We start from the raw sequence: 13,559 nt of genomic DNA, 5'->3' as shown, positions 1-13,559 counted from the left end.
TATGCACGGGGTGGGGGGGGGCGTTAGGGGCGGGGGTACGTAGCTGTGGCCAGAGTACTTCCCCTGAAGGAAAGCGATCCTCTCTCTTTCAGTCACCCGTGGTGGGCACGAGGGCCAGCTCTTAACACCATGGAGGGGCCACCTTACCTCCTTAGGCTGGAAGAGGGCTAGGCTGGAGCCTGCCCTGTGGGGGCCTCCCAGGCTCTAAGCACAGACCCTGAGGGTGGCTTTGGTCTGTGAGTCCCAAAGGAATGTAAAATATTAAGCTGCCAAGCCATTCTGTTGCCTTGACTCTGGGTTATTGCCCCAGCACTCAGCAAACATTTGCTAAAACCTGAGCTTGGATTTAGGCGTTTGGGGCAGCTAAGGAAGGGGCCCTGCTTGGAGCCAGTGGCCTAGAAAAGAGAGCTACTCCCCAAAACAGCTGCCAGAGGTGACCTGCAGGGCTTTGGAGTCAAACTGCAGCCAAGCTGCTAGAGGAAGAGCAAGAAGGTTGAATTTGTGAAATTGCCAAGCATTCCTCAGTGCTTCCCAGAATTACCTCGGACAGGAACTGTAAGAATGAATTTCCTGTGATCTTTAGGGTAGGGAGTCAGGAATCAAGATAATTTGGATATAAAAGAAAATATAAACTTATTTTGTGCTCCAGCTGGGAAGTGGGTGGCATATCCTAATAATATGCATATTTTTATATAAAAAAGAGGGAAATATAATACATTGTGTTTTATAACCTGATTGTTTCACTTAAGATTATGCTATGAAAAAATTTCCTTGTAACATTAAATATTTTTATGCATCATTTAAAAAATGGTTGCCATGTATTCAAATGCATGGATATCTGTGATTTATTCAACCAATTTATTTCCAGTGTCATTATTATAAGCAATACTGTGATAAATATTTTTACTGCTAAATCTTTAAATACACCCATGTCCATCTATTTAGATTAAAATCACTGAAGCAAAATTTCTAGGTCAAAAGATATGCACTTTCAATATTTTGCCATGTTGTACTACCCCCAAATTATATTTCTACTAGCAGCCCTGAACCCTTAGTAACACTGGCTATTATTACAATTAAAAATAAAAAGTCTGCGACTTTTGATGACAAAATAAAAAGGGCTTCTCTCTGCCCAGATGCAGGCAATCGGGGTACATCATTGTAGAGAATTTAAAAATAATAAAATGTACTAAAGTTGGTCTGCTTTTTGTCAGCACCATGTGTCAGCAACATTTAATATTATTGGTGATAAATGCTCCCGAAAGACAATCTCTTTTGGTCTAATTTCTAAACAATTGCTGTGGTTATTGTTGAGTTTCAAGAAGATATATGTAACCTTAAAATTACTGCATTTTTAAACTTATCCTTTATTATAAATTGTATTCTGCATGGGAGTTAATTTGGAGAACTCTCAGTTATACAGTTGCTCCCAGTTTGGGACTCCGTGGGGGCGTGGGCCGCTTCTTAAATTCTTTCCAAAATTAAATTCATGATGGCTTGAAGTCCTTTGAGTTGACTTGGGGCGCAGTTCTTACCCCTAACCACCATGGTCCCACAGAGGGTTACGTATGAACAGAAATTTGAAATAAATAATGATTTGAAATAAATAATGATAGCAAAGAACTTGAATGACTTCATACCATGTGTGACCATTTGGAAGTTTTATTTGTGTCCAAATTTAAAAGGAAACAAAGTACAAACTGTGAGGGGCAGTAGTTTTACTTTTAAAGTACAAATTTTAGTTCATGCCTGAACTAGTTCACTGAATTTAAGCACTTCCTTTAAAATTGAAATTTGTTCTTCTTTTTAAATTGTTGATTAAATTTAAATTGTCTTTTTAAATTGTTGAAACTAAAGAATGAGTCAAGAAAATGAAACATTATTGAACAATTACTTTTTAAAATATTACTAGTTCGAACTATTAGGTAAATGTAAAAACTGTTGAATAAATAGTTGAGCTTTTTTCTTTTTTTGTGCTGTAATACTTATTTCTTGCTCTTTTTTTAAAAAAAATTGCTTATATAGCATACAAACAAAGTTCAATAAAGAAAATTTTCATTGTCTGCATTTCTCTTCTGGCCATTGTTAATATTCTTTTCCTTTCATGATTATTACTGAAGAGAATTTTGTCCTATAGAGGAAGTGGGGGAACAAACAATGATCTGCTCCAGTCAGGCCCGCCTATATAAATTTCAAGGGTCTACTGCAGGGTTGCTTGTCCAAAAATGATTACAAATTTCAGGATGGTGACAGTAGAGCATTAAACCAAGCTTAGTGGGAGCCCTTCTGAACGTGGGGCCGTGTGTGACTACATAGGTTACATACCCATGAATCCGGCCCTGGTTCCGAGTGTCCAGTATGCTGAGAAAATGCCATTGTCTCTAGGTTGGTTCCCTTCCTTGACTGCAGATGAGGCTGCCACGTTTGCTGCCCCTCCACCCGGATCATCAGAGAAGAGGTGCTGCTCAGACCAAAGACTCCAACACCCCCAGATTCTCCATGACCCCCACAGGTAACATCAGCTCCATCCCTGCCACCCCCAACTGCAACCACAGTGCCGAGACAACTGTGAACCTCAGCTTTCCAGAAAAGTTGATTTCCTAGAACTGCCCACTCTTAGACCTTTCTGGGGGGGAAAAATAATCATTATTTTACCAAATGAATAGTTCTTACGCTATTGGATCTCTGGAAAAACTGGTTAGTTGTTTTCTTGTCTGGGGTCTCTTTGGGACTGATTTGTATGCCAAATCTGTGGGTGGTAGAAAGAAGCAAACCTTGGCCCACTTATTTCCCTGCACACGATTGCAGAAAAGGACCAACAATGGTTTGGATACCACAAAACTGCCACTGAAGATAAAGAGACAGTGATGAAGGTTGGGAATTTTTATTTAAGAGCATATTGGGTTCCATGTCGCAGACTTAGGAGGGAAACAAAGATTAATAAGTACAGTCCCGCCTCCAGCGCTGAGAGGGCTCCTTACACAATGTGAGGCCTCAGAAGAGAGCAGAGACTCATGGGAAAGCTGCAGGGGGGACGTGCCTAGCCTCAGTACTGCCCCAATGTGGTGGGGAAGGCTGGGAGAGAGTGAATGTCCCTTAGCCTTGACACTCCCATCTGTAAAAGGAGCATCTATAAAATGCTCCAAGCTGCATAGGTCACCAGTGAGAAACAACTAATAAAAACCCACTTGTGATTCTTAAAGTGCATTTGACACAAACTAAAACCGTACAAAGGAATGTGCTTCTAGGGTTTTCTTGTGAAAGGCTGGGAGTAAATGACCCACAGCCTTTGCAAAGAGGCCACCAGAGTATTTCTGAGATGAGAAATACTCTTGTTTTCATTCATGTACATAAAGCGATGGACTCCTTGAAGGCAAGAATCCCTGATGTGCTGGATCAATGGCTGCTAACGTGCCCATTTGGAGCTGGTAAAAAGTTAAACAGGGATTTCAGAAGATTTGTAATTGTAATTTAAGATAAGCCAGTGATGCAGATAAAGCTGACGTATAACCCCTGTGGCTGACTGAGTATTGTGGTCCCACCAGTACTATACACATGCACCCCCGCCCTGCACAGCACCTCAAGGATGGAGCCCTTCTCTGGATCTGTCCTGGCTCATAGATGACAGGCTCTATCACTCAAACATTGGTCTGGTCCCAAGCCCAGGGTTCCTCTGGTATATGGGCAAATACATTCCTGCAGCCATGAATTGGGGGCTGATTTCTAGAAGGTCGGCTCCAGGCCAAGAAATTGCCTTCCAGTGGAAGTCCTTATAGACAAGAGAAGGCTGCATGATTTTAGGATCCTTTCGCAGTGAAGCTTACAGGCTGGCTCTGTGGGACTCAATACTGACTACGCCATCCATTACCCTGATACCTCGGGCAAGTTACATTCTAAACTTCACATCTCTTGTCTTGATAGTGGGTGTAATCATAGTATTTACTTCAACACCTAGTGCTTAGTCAGTGTTTAATAATTATGAGAAGAATAAAACATTTTTTTCTCACTTAAAACTAAGGCAGAGGTAATTTACTTAATGCCACTGAACTTTACACTGAAAACATGGCTAAAATGGTAAATTGTATGTTATGTATATGTTACCACATAAAACATTGTTTTAAATGAAAAAAACTTATGGGGACTTATGCTTCCAGCTGTGATAGAGTAAGTAACAGGGATTGGATTTAGCCTCCTGCCTTAAACAACTAAAAAACTGGGTAAAACATAAAACAACACTTTTCAGATGCTAGAGAGCAGGCAATGCAGAAACTGATCCTTAAGAGAAAAGAAATAAATAAGGGGAAAGAATTTCCAGGCCACCATACAGGGAGGGAAACAAACAGAGCCTGATGGTTTTCCTGAGTTGAGAAGACAGAACTGAGAATTCAAGGCTATGGAAGCTAGCATTCACAATGTAGAATACCCAAGGGAAGAGACCTACATGGGGAGAAGTTACCATGAGAGACAGCACTGAAGCTATGTGGGGGCTTCTCTTTGACGATTGAGCAATACATGCTTGTGAGCAAACTACCTGAGCCTGGGAAAAGAATCAACAAAAAGAATGAGCTGACCGAGGCATGAGGCTCACCCAGGGCTCGAAGCACTTCATGTTCCCACCAGCCAGAATGGAAAAAAAAAACATGTCGCAACACACAGGGCATAGATCTTCAGAAGGGTATTGTTTCAGTAGTGGGTAAAAATTAGTCCTAAACTAAAGTCTGCTCTGGTCCCAACCAACAAAGCTTAAAAGCAAGCCTCAAAAGGATTAAAGTAATTTAACTACATTGCAGAACAAAGTTCAAGGATATTTAAAGGAATATGAAAGTATCCAGCACCTGACAACACACAAATCTGGGATCCTGTTAAAATGCAGACTCTTATCCAGAAGGTCAGGGTGAGGCCCAAGATGCTGCATTTCTAACCAGCTGCCAGGGATGTGATGCTGCTGACCTTAGACCACACTGAGTAGCAAGGGGTAGCGCACACCTTAGAACGATCCTGGCAGAAGGGTGAGAAAGCTCCAGCTTCCATCTGTCATTGGCCTCGGGCCTCGGGAGCAGCAATGCTGGCAGTGCCATTGGCAGGGGCTGGAGCGTGCGTGCTAAGGGGGCCTGGGCGTGGCAGCGACAGCTTAGCTACACTATAGAGTTGTCCTGATCACAGCGTCTTCCCCACCTGCAGGAGGGACACCTAGGTGTGCTGGTGTGTAGGTGCTGAGAGCAGCTGAGTGAGCCAGACAGAGACGCTCCTCAGCAGCGGCCCTGGACAGTGTCCAGAGGAAACCACTGGGCTGCCCCTAAGTCCCGTGCAGACCCCCAGACCCCTGAATACGGCTTCTTCCCCACTCCCTCAGCCACTCCTGAACTCTGAAATTGAGGGGAAGTTTTAAAAGATCCTTTACTGATGAGTTAGGGGTGTTGGGGGGGACATGACCAGGATCCTGGCCTGGCCTGATGTGACCCTGAGGACTGGGTGTGGGGGCCCCTCCACACAGCTGGGACTCCTCAGGACGTCAGCAGGACGTCTTACTTGCACGAGACCTGCCCACGGGTCAGGGCACAGCCATAGGTCTCGGCAGTCACCAAGCAGTCCCAGACCTGGAAGGTGATTGCACAAAGTCTTCCCAGGGGGAGGCCTCAGGCAGCAGGACACTGGCCACCTCCTTCAGCCCAGGGCAGTGGATGGGGCAGGGCTGAGCCTGCAGGTGAGAGAGAGTCTGGGGCTTGTATGAAGAGCTTCTAAGGAACAGGGAATGAGGCAGGGGTGACAGGTGCGGTGAAGCCTCCCTCATTGCCTCCTTGCTCTTAAAAGATAACGTGGTGGCTTTTCTTTAGACGATCCCAGAAAGACCTGGGTTCAAGCCTCAGTTGTGCCACTTAGTAGCTGTGAGACCTTGGGCAAGTTACTTAACCTTCTAGGTCTCAACTTCTTCACCTAGGAAATGGGGATACTAGCACCCCCATCACAAAGTTGTAAGTAAGATTGAGCAGGTTGGTGCACGCTTGCCACAGGCTCTGGCATCTAGTCAGTGCTCAACAAATGTACTCTCTGCTGCTGGCTGCCCAGGCCAGCCTTCAATACCTTGGGTTATCTCGGTTCCTCTTGTATCTCAAATCCTTTATCAGGCAAAAGGGACCCCCTACCCAGGTGAGGGAGAGTCCAGGGAAGACATCTTGTTGCTTAGCACCCTTCACCCAGAACCTGTGATTTGCTGCATGGGGTGGCCCCTCAGCCTCACGTTTGTTAGAAACACAAAGTGGGAGATAGGGGATTCCAGCAGATGGAGCCGGGTCTTCCAGTGACCCCCTTTCCGCCCCCACTGTGGAATCCTACAGAAATGGGAGGAGACACCAGCATACCAGAGATCCCGTTCCACGCAGGGGCCCATGACATGTCCCAGACGGGAACAGCACACGGTGTTCACCAGGATGCTAGGAGTGGAACCCGGTTCTTTGCAGAGCTCCAGGAGCAGTCTTGCTGTTTACTCCAAATGCAGAAAGGAGCGTAGAAGATGATGAAAGCGGGTCCCTGCAGTGCTGCCTAGTTCCAGACATGAGCAGAGACATGAACGAGTTCTAGAGAAGATGCAAGGCAACGCACGCGCTCGTGTCAGCTCACAACTCTGCCTTGGTGAGTGCGACATTCCCACCATGGTTTAATTCATCTCCGTCTTCTGCCACATGCCTGCAACACATGTTGGGCGGCAGAGAATTGTTTCTGTTTTTTTATGACTAGGCCTCTGGTGAAATCACCCCTCTCTCCCCACTCCCAAAACATTATTGCTTTGGGTCTGGTCCTTAATTTCAATCTGTTGATTCATATCTGTTTGCTTCCAAAAGGAATTTGAGGTAGCTTATCGTCATACTAAAGGAAAAATAAAAATGTCAATAGTTAAAGCAAAAGAAAAGAACGAAATGTAGAAGAGGGAAAGGAAAAAAAAAAGCATAGACACTTAGAACAAAATAAGAATTCTCAGCTGAGGGAAGTTATAGTGATGAGACCCCAAACTTCCTTGTAGTCTGAAAAAAAAGGGAAGCATATACATCGTGTATACCTTCATTGTATACAAGTTTCATGAGGAAAAAAGTAAATAAACAAAAACCCAATTGATTCTTGGCTCTGAACCTTGAGAGGATTCTGTCATAGGTCATAGGGGCTTTGGCTCAGGGTCCTTGAGTAACTTAATGAACAAATGTTATCGCCAAACCAAGAAGAGTTCCTTTTATTGACAGTTTCTTACATCACTTCTCAAAACAAGCTGTGTGCATAATAAAGCAAGTTTTCTTAAAGGAATTTATGAGGTTACCTTATCATAAATAAAGCCAAGAATTTAAATGTGAATGATAGTTAGTTTCCTAGGGCTGTCATAACAAAGCACCACAAACTATGTGGCTTAAGAAACAGAAATTTGTCTCAGTTCTGGAAGCTACAAGTTCAAGATCAAAGTGTCAGCAGGGCAATTCTCCCTCTGAAGGATCTAGGGAAGGATGTGTTCCAGGCCTCTCTCCCAGCTTCTGGTACTTCCCTGGCTTGTGGGAGCATAACTCCAGTCTTCACGTGGTATGCTCCCTCTCTGTGTTCAAATTCCCCTTTTCATAAAGCTATCAGTCATATTGGATCAGGGTCCACCCGACTCTAGTATGACCTCAGCTTATCTAATTACATCTGCAATGACCCTATTTCCTAATAAGGTCACATACTGAACTACTAGGGGTTTGGACTTTGATGTATGAATTTGGGAGGGGACACAATTCAGCCCATAACTGTGGCCAGGACATGGGTGAACCGTGAAGTCAAGTCACGGGGACCAGGCTGTAGTCTCAGGAGGAAAAACTGACATGTCCCTGAGTTGAAACCTGACCCAGTGTCTCATGTTCAGGCTGGCGAGGAACCTTATCATCAGAACAGCAAGGTTCCTCCTGGAAAAAGAGAAAGCCAAAGGACAAGAATTTGTCAGTATTTATCCAGCCTTGGCCAAGCGTTAGAGTCAGCAAACTTGGGGACTCGGGTACTCTGGCCTCCTTGTAGTTCCACGCACTGCCGGGCAGGGAGTGTTCACCAGGCTTTTCCATGGCTTTGATGAAATCTCTCTGGAGACTTTCTTGGTTCTAATACTGAGCTCACCAAATGGACTAATTTACCTGCTCGGGGATTCCGTTAACTCTGTTACTGGCAACCGCCACATCGCACATTTCATGTCGTGATGGATTCTGTCTAAATGCTGTCCCCTCACAAACCTACAATGTAGACCCAGGGTCATGGTTCCTCCACTGCAGGGGAAATATACAGTCCCTGAAAAGGACTCTCTGTGTTGTCAGTTAACCCCTTGACAATCTGGCTTATCCATCCATCTTTTGTGACCTTGGCTAAACGGTCACCCCATCCAAACCTCTTTGGGAGCAGCTGCCAAATCTAGAGACCAGTTCCTCAGAGATGCTAATTTAGAGGATAGATGGGAAACGCAAAGCCTGGGCAGAGGGAGGAGGAGAGGAAGGACATACAGTCATATGCCACATAATGACATTTCCGTTAATGACGGACCACATATGCAACGGTGGTCTGATGAGACTACAATTCCTATGGCCTAGTGCTGTGGTCATCCCAACGTCATAGCAGAGGAATTACTCACGTGTTTGCGGTGGTGCTGCGGCAAACACACCTACTGCCCTGCCAATTGTATAAAATCACAGCACACAGAATTGCAGTAGCAGGCTGTACCATCCAGGTTTGGATTAATGCATGCTGGGATGTTCGCACAGCGAAGAAATCACCCAATGAGGCATTTCTCAGAATGTATCCCGGTCACTAAGGGGCTGTACAGAGGGGACATAGCAGTGGCGTGCATGGAACAGGTGGACAGAAATGTCCTGTGGGCTGACGTGGAGAGATCGCCTGTCTACTCAGCGGTGGGGGTGTGGAAGCGGCAAAGCAAAGGCTTTAAAACAGCACTGGCTGCAAGAAAATTAGGAGGAGAAGAAAGGCAATGTGAGAAGCATTACTAATGCATGTGTTTTGTTTGTTTGTTGTTTTGTGAAGAGATACAAACTAAACAGTGGAATTTCTGGGGTTTGTTGGTTGCTTGCTTTTTGTTGTTGTCACTGTTGATGACTTTGTCTACTTTGTGGGACTTCTATGAAAGTGACTCATAGAGAACAGCACAGCCTAAGAGTGACACATAGGCAATTTACAATGTTCTAGTGGTAGCCACTGAAAACAAGTAAAAAGAAACGGGTACAATGGGTTTTATAATATATTTTGCTTAACCCAATATATCCAAATAGTGTTACAATATGTAATCAATATTGTAAAATTCTTTTTTTAAAAAAAAAGGGTTGAGATATTTTGCATTCTCTTTTTCACATTGTCTTTGAGATGCAGTATGCTTGGAGCACATCTCAATTTAGATTCCACATTTCAGCTGCTCTATAGTGGCCACATATGGCTAGTGGCTCCTGGGTAGGTCAGCATCAGCACGGACAGAGGCTGGACTACGCAGTTCTGGGATTCTTAAGGATAGTAACGATGATGATGATGACGTACGGAGCTTCTTAGATGTGAGACACGTTATAGTAATCCCCTTTCTCAGGCATCATCTCATTTAATCCTCTTACCAACCTTCTAGGGTGGATACTATTATTATCCCATTCTACAGATGCTGAAACAGAGCCTCAGAGAGGGTGGGTGATTTACCCAAGGTCATACAGCTGGCAAACAGCAAAGTTGGGTCTGGAAACCTAGTCTGTCTGACACTAGCCACTTGGCGTCATTTACTCAGGGCCTGCAAAGAGGCCAGCCAGCGCCCAGGCTGTCTTCAGCCCCTCCCTTATAGCCTGGGCACACGAGTGGATTTTCTTTTCTGATTAATGGAGCTGCCATGTTGACTGAAAAAAACAGAGTGGAGAGAACATTAATTGTACAGCTGAGCATACTGCACGACTGACTGAGAACAGAGCGGAAATAAGACTGATCAGCTGGAGGAAGCTGCAGACTCAAGGCTGGCGACCAGGTTCACAAAATGCAATTGTTGTCAATGACACTTACTTAGCAAAGAGCCAGAGAGAATTGATTGTCATTAAAAGGCAACAAGAGCATCGATTGTCCCCCAATGATGATCTGAGGATTCTGACTTAGCCATGCCAAGAACGTCTGTGCAGAGACATTTGTGATGTGACTTCCCACGTGGAAACAGGCTCCAGCGTGGCCAATCAGCGTAAAAGAAGCAGGACACCAAGGCCTGGTGAAAGGGCGGGGCCGCTCAGCTTGTGTTCACATCTACCCATCCCTGCGCTCGTCCCCAGCAAGCAGCTGTCGAGGAGGATGGGATGGCCTGGGAGGCGGAAGAGCCTGAGGGGCCTGGAGAAGGGGCTGTCTCACCCCCCTCCCACCATGGTCCTATTCGCCCAGAAGCTCTAGGAGTCCTTTGAGCTATGACATTGCTGGGTTTGGGGCTCCATGGCAGGAGAGTGGTCCCTTTACCCTGCTGGCCACAGCTGTAGCACCATATAAAGATGGAAAACACGGCCATGAGTGTGGCCTGGATAAGCCAAGCCAAAGTATCCTCTACTCACCTCTGAAACCCCAAGCAGGGTGGTGGGTGAGGCCTCACCCCAGGAGCTCTCCTAGGCGGCAGGTGATACTATATTCTCAAGTGTTCCTGAATGCATTTCCAGCTCCCCCTCCATCCTGCTTCTGGCTGTGGTTGGACAGGAGTGTGCACAGCTCTCCTGTAGAACATCTGGGCTAGGACCCGAGCGACAACTGGTGCTCCTCCATCTGTCCATCCAAGAAATGCTAATTGAGTGACCACGGTTTGCCAGATGCTGTGGCAGGCCCTGGGGAGGAAGAAATGTACAGGATGAAGGCCTGCCCTTTAGGGGAACAGGGCACAGCCTGGGAAATCAACAGCTACAAGCGAACATGGAAAGGGTTAGAATATAGGAATCTTAACTACAAGTTACTTTGGTAGCACAGAGTATGAAAGTTAAACACAGAGGGAAGACAGAGGGACCGAGATTTGCGGGATGAGAGGACATTCCAGAAACGTAGAAAGGATGGTCCGTGCAAAGGGACAGGGGGCAACGGACATCGTAGAAACTGCAACTCACCAAGCAGCTGGAACCCTTATAGGGATATGGGAGGGGGCAGGAGACCAGGCTGGGGAGTGGGAAGGGCCAAGTGTGAAGGGCTCATGTGTCAGCTAAGGAACTGGGGTGCACGGCAGGATTTTAGGCAGGGAGACGTGTCGGATGGGTGTTTGGAACGGTCACCCTGACTGTAGTGGAGGGGACAGGTAAGAGAAGGGCAGGCCTCATGTGCTGGTCCCGGGCCTGTTGCCTCCAGTTTCATCCTTTGACCTTCCTCAGCTCAGTTTGGCATTGCAGTGGGGCTGACCCCAGAGACTATGTTTCCTGCTCTCAGGTCACCTGGCTTCTCTCTCGGCTTATCCAGTGGGAAGCAGTGATGGATGACTGGAAGTTTAGGAGGAGGAAAGAGCTTTTCTCTCCAACCTTCTCTGCCCCAGGTGGTGTCTGTCAGGCAACTTCATGGCTTCAACACCTCCATGGCTCCAGTTCCCGCTGGACAGCCCTGTGCGGCTGCAGTTCCTAGTAACCCCAATTCCACCCTTGGTCCCTCTCGTCTCAAAGGTGGCGATGGCTTTCTGCCCCTGCTCATCTCTGGGTGGCCTCGCTGTCCCTTGTGCTTGGCTTCTCGGCTCCTCCAACACCCGGCAGCCAGTGCCCTCAGGCGTCTCACATCCCTGGTTGGTCTGACTGATCTAAGTGGAGAAAGGGGAAGCAATTGTACCAGTTGTCTAACAGCAAGAATCTGAAGGAGTCGTAAGAAAGGTCTGAACAGAGGTGACTACTGTAGTGGGAATGGAACATGGAGACACGTGAGTGGGAGGAAGGGCTAAAATAAATTGTGGATGACTTTAGGGTCATGCAGGGGTCAGCGACTTTTTCTGTGAAAGGCCAGGTAGTAAATATTTTAGACCTTGTCTCAAATACTCTGCTGCTATTGTACAAAAGCATCCCTAGACAATATACAAAAGAATGAGTATAGCTGTGTCCCCAAAACATGATTTGCAAAAACAGATGGAGGCTGGAATTGACCCGTGGGCCATAGTTTGCTGACCCCTGAGTGGAAGAAAGGTGTGCAGGGATGTGAACAAAATAGGGAATCCAGAAAGAAGAAGTGATTTGGGTGGTTAGGCTAGGTGGCGGGGAGAAAAAGCAGGGAGGGGGGTAAAGGTGGGGGAGGAAGGCTTGTTTATAAGTCGAGAACTTCAAGTACTGTGCAGAAGAGAAAGAAACACTCAATTATTTTCTCACAGAGCTGGTAACCAGTATAAGGATGAATTCAGTGGGAATTCGTTCACCCGTGGAAGGGATGGCCATGTCCGCAGATGGCAAACAGGCTCTTATCTAACCCATCAGCTGACAGAGGTGAGAAGAGGAGATGCGAGGGGAAGGGAGACAAAGGCTAGACTGACCTTCACAACCAGTATTTTTATGTCTAGAAAAGACCACCCACTGCTGAGGAGTTTGGGGAACACTAGACCAGCTGCCATTTATACTAATTACCCATTAATCACCACAGCTGGATTGTTGAAGGTGATCATAACTGAAGGTAGGAACCGGAGTTTTCATCTGCACCCTCAGCGTCTATCAGAGCTGGTACGTAGCAGTAGCTGAAAAACAAGTGTGGGTTGACCATGAGTATGAAGGACAGAATGTCTTTTAAAACTTTCTTGATCTATTTCTTTCATTTCTTCTCTATCCTTTCATGGTTTTGGATAGCCTTTCAGACTATTGGTGTTCTGGATGCTAAATATACAAACCATGCTGGGTAAGGTGTCAAGCATTTAAAAATAAATAGGTGCCAGATAACCAAACTCAACTTCTGAGGGTTGTTTTTTTGTTTGTTTGTTTTTGAATAAAAGAACCCCATTATTTTAAATGCATTTGACTATACTTAGAGGCTAACTACATGCTAGATATGGCAGTCTTCTAAATAGGCATGCACACAGAATGAAGAAATACCACTAAGCACTATGCTGAAACTTTCTGATTGTAAACAGTGTCTGCAAACTGTAGATTCATAGTCTCAATGCCGCCCTTGGGCAAAATTCTTGGATGGATTATAATAAGAATGATTTATAAGCTCCTGGCATGGGGGCAGCTTGGGCTCCCTAAGATATACTAAGTGAATGAATGAAGGAAGGAATAGTTGAACGAATTGTGGTTGCTTTTTTTATGAGGGATATGTTTCTTAAGACATCATATAATGTAGTACTTGCATATATCAAGACTAATTCCCCTATAGGAATAAAGTAGGATTTACATTATTTTAAATTTTACACATTAAGTGAAATTTCTTTTCCATTGCCTTATTTCAAATGTGCATTTCATATTAGCATAGAGTATGACTATTTGTTTTCATTTCTTTTTTTAATAAAAGAAGACTATGGATTTATACCTGGAGATCAAAGACGTGTTTGACAAACTTTTGATTGGATGGAGAATAGTAAGCTACACCTTCATAAAACCAGGTGCATG

The 13,559-nt window shown here is 45.4% G+C and overlaps 1 long non-coding RNA gene across 1 annotated transcript; it reads right to left on the bottom strand.

Annotated features, from left to right (window-relative positions):
• Window positions 1–1,990: 1,990 nt before the first annotated feature.
• LOC141570516 (uncharacterized) lies at window positions 1,991–12,831 on the bottom strand. Its single transcript, XR_012494560.1, has 3 exons — window positions 12,585–12,831; window positions 10,569–10,832; window positions 1,991–6,684 (listed from the first exon to the last, which is right to left on the bottom strand). It is a non-coding gene; the product is annotated as an uncharacterized LOC141570516 (long non-coding RNA).
• Between the last annotated feature and the right edge of the window lie 728 nt (window positions 12,832–13,559).

This window comes from Rhinolophus sinicus, linkage group LG03, assembly GCF_036562045.2.
Source record: "Rhinolophus sinicus isolate RSC01 linkage group LG03, ASM3656204v1, whole genome shotgun sequence".
Taxonomy (NCBI): domain Eukaryota; kingdom Metazoa; phylum Chordata; class Mammalia; order Chiroptera; family Rhinolophidae; genus Rhinolophus; species Rhinolophus sinicus.
This window is presented reverse-complemented; position numbering and strand designations above follow the sequence as displayed.